A 3094-nucleotide genomic window follows, 5' to 3' on the forward strand; every position below is an offset into this window, starting at 1 on the left:
CTCAAAACATAATCGATTTCGGTTATACCGGTCTGACTTCACTGATGGATGGAAAATGCATATTTCTCCATGGTGATTGTGCGTCGAACCGTAAAGATTGATCGTTGGTAACTTTGCAAGGTATAATCGATACGGATCGTATATGATTTCCTAGTAAGCTATTTCAATGTGCATTTAATATTATTTACTACTTATAGACTTATTTGTTTTCTCATGAATTATTCCAACACCGAAACCGAAACTAACGATCTCACTGCGAATACCAGCTTGCGGTTATTTACTTTCGATATATACCGCCACGAATAGAGATAGAGAGCTATTACTTATTCATGATTTATTAGGCAAATACAAAGAGTAGAAAAGATACAATTCACCTCCGAAAATACTTCGTAACTAAATTCACATTGAAAAAACTTGACGATGGATCTAAAATGACATCCATTCAATGTTTCTAGATGCATTTTTTTTAGCAAAACTATCTCAATGACTTACCAGTTGCAGGCATTCGGCACATCTCATCTTAGATGTAGGCCTATATTTCAGCTAGAAGTAGACACGAACCGCACATAAAACATGAAATTTCCAATTTCGTCGTAATCTACGTCCCCTGTGTCCGCTTTTCTTGCAAAATATCGTGGATTTTCGTTGAATTTTGCACATAATGTCTGTGGTATAACTATCAACACGGGCTACCATGCAGACCTATTCTGTCCAATAGGCCTAACGGTCTGCCGATGAGTATTATTATTCAATATACCTGATTTGGATTAGAAATTTATTTTATTTCGATTTCATGAGAGAATCACTGAGAATTGAACCAGTAAAATGCGCAACTACATTAGCTCACGAGAAAGAAAAGGGAGGATTCCTACGCGTCACACACGCACGAGAGCTATATATATGCAATAATAGCCTAGGCTACAATATGTATAGTGCCACAAATCTTATGTGTCATTTTATTATAGAATATTGGAATTCAGAGAATATGTGGATATGCACAGAGACTAGACTATAATAGATATATAAACACCGACAGGATGCACGAAACGCACCGGCGTGAGCCCGCACACAAGGATTTATCGCTGAACTTGTGAAAAATCTCTCTCTCATGTATTCACATGAATTTTATCAAGTCTTATCAGGAGTAGGAGTATGTCGAATAATGATAACTAACTTCACTTCGTGGCAAGTGAAAAAGTTCTGCACATGGTCCACATCAACGTCTACACGTGAAAACGGCCAACGACATTTGTTTGAGGTATTCCAATGTGTGCGCCTACTTGGATACCCAGTGTCGATGTATCTAGTGCGATTCTTTCAAAAATCTGTCACTCTATTTTAAGATATACTATATAAGTCAATCTATTTTAATACGTCGTGGGGAGGATGCGCGTCTACATCGCTTTCAGCACCTTCCCATTGGTATTTCAGATAGATAGATCATACGTAGATTCAATGTTCACGAAGACCGCGCTCGTTGCGAGTCTGTGAAATATACCTACGGCCGCTCTCGTCTGGTCAGGATTATGGTTTGGTTTTTGCACATAATTGGAAACCAAACCTAATTTCTGATAAAACGAGATGGGTAATGACTGCGAGTGGACAACAGCACCTTGTGAAGACGACCACGGGGCAATTTATAGCTTGATACAGCTGAAACTTCTATTCCTGATTGGGGATTTTGTTTTAGGGCTTCATTTTCTTTCCAAAACTATTTTATCAGAAAATGAAACCTAAAGCACATCTCCATTCCACGGGAGAGCATCTCGTACAAAGAAGTGGGAGACAAAATCAAGATATAAAAGTAAGTTTGAATATTCGATTATTCTTTTTGATTCCATTTTAGCTTATGCATTCAGGTTATAATGTTTTAGGAGCGAAGTTTGATTATTTAAATATGCATAAAGTTCTTTGGTGCCAGTGACGTTATATAACAATAGATGTTCGTACAATTCCTATCAGGATGGGAATTATTTTTAGCGCAGAGTACGGCAGAGTATGCAGATCGAGTCCTCAGAAATACGATATAATCTGTATTTCTATTATAACCTATAATAGGTTTATGGACACTCCCGTTTTGTAACATGATATACAAAGCGACCACTAAGCGAATACCATCAAATCCATAACCCATGGGGCGTGTAACTTCCGTAACATAAGCTACATTATTGTCACATTATTCGCTATCATTTCAACTGTCAGTCGCCCAAATATTACCAAAACTCCATTACGTACTATACGCTATGCTCATAAAGAGACCGCTTGTTGAATCAGTAGCACTTTAAAATGGTTCTTGTTCACAGCAATCCGCGTTGAGGAGATGCATCGGAAGAACTGCTCATCCAGTCGTTGACACGATTGCAGTCCATTACAAAGTACATTACAAGGTCAATGAACAATGGACATCTGTGACGTTGAATATACCATTCATTTCGATATTTCGCAACATCATTGCAATAAAGTTGTAAACATTGAATGTTGATATCTCTTCTACGGCGTGCAAGCATGTGGGCATTAAAGGCACATGCTCGATTTTTTACACCCCATTCAGTGATATATTTCAATCGCTATTTAGCTTTTAACATTTCAAAGATCACATCATAGAGGTACCGCGATTACGCGTAGACTCGACACGACTTAGCCATCATGGCGGCGCATTCTGTAATGGTGATGCCGATTGCCGACCATAAAAATTATTTCGGAAAGGCATGTATAGACCTGCTCCCGGATTTCTATATTTATACAGTGTATAATAGGGGTATTCAAAAATGATTTTTTTTTTCTCAAATCGTACTGGCTACTTGATCAAATTGTTAGGTTACCTAATTTAAGCCTACACACAAAATTTGGATCAATTCCAACCAGTAACCGCATTGCTACAAGAGAAGAAAGTTTCGATTTATTACATAAAATAAATAACAAAAAATTTGAAAATTCGAAATTTGAATAAAATAGTATTTACGGTGGGCACCACTATAATAAATAATTAAAGAATTGGTCACCGTGAATACTATTTTATTCATAATTCAAATTTTTCGATGGCAATTACTCCGCTTTCACTGGTTGGAATTGAATCAAATTTGGTGAACAGCGT

At 37.2% G+C, this 3094-nt stretch overlaps 1 long non-coding RNA gene across 1 annotated transcript; it reads left to right on the forward strand.

Annotated features, from left to right (window-relative positions):
* The first annotated feature begins 1354 nt into the window (after positions 1-1354).
* On the forward strand, positions 1355-2476 carry LOC145451777 (uncharacterized). The gene is made up of 2 exons (XR_013919035.1): positions 1355-1804; positions 2304-2476. It is a non-coding gene; the product is annotated as an uncharacterized LOC145451777 (long non-coding RNA).
* Positions 2477-3094: the final 618 nt, after the last annotated feature.

This window comes from Botryllus schlosseri, chromosome 12, assembly GCF_051294905.1.
Source record: "Botryllus schlosseri isolate E-star chromosome 12, Bs_hap1, whole genome shotgun sequence".
Taxonomy (NCBI): domain Eukaryota; kingdom Metazoa; phylum Chordata; class Ascidiacea; order Stolidobranchia; family Styelidae; genus Botryllus; species Botryllus schlosseri.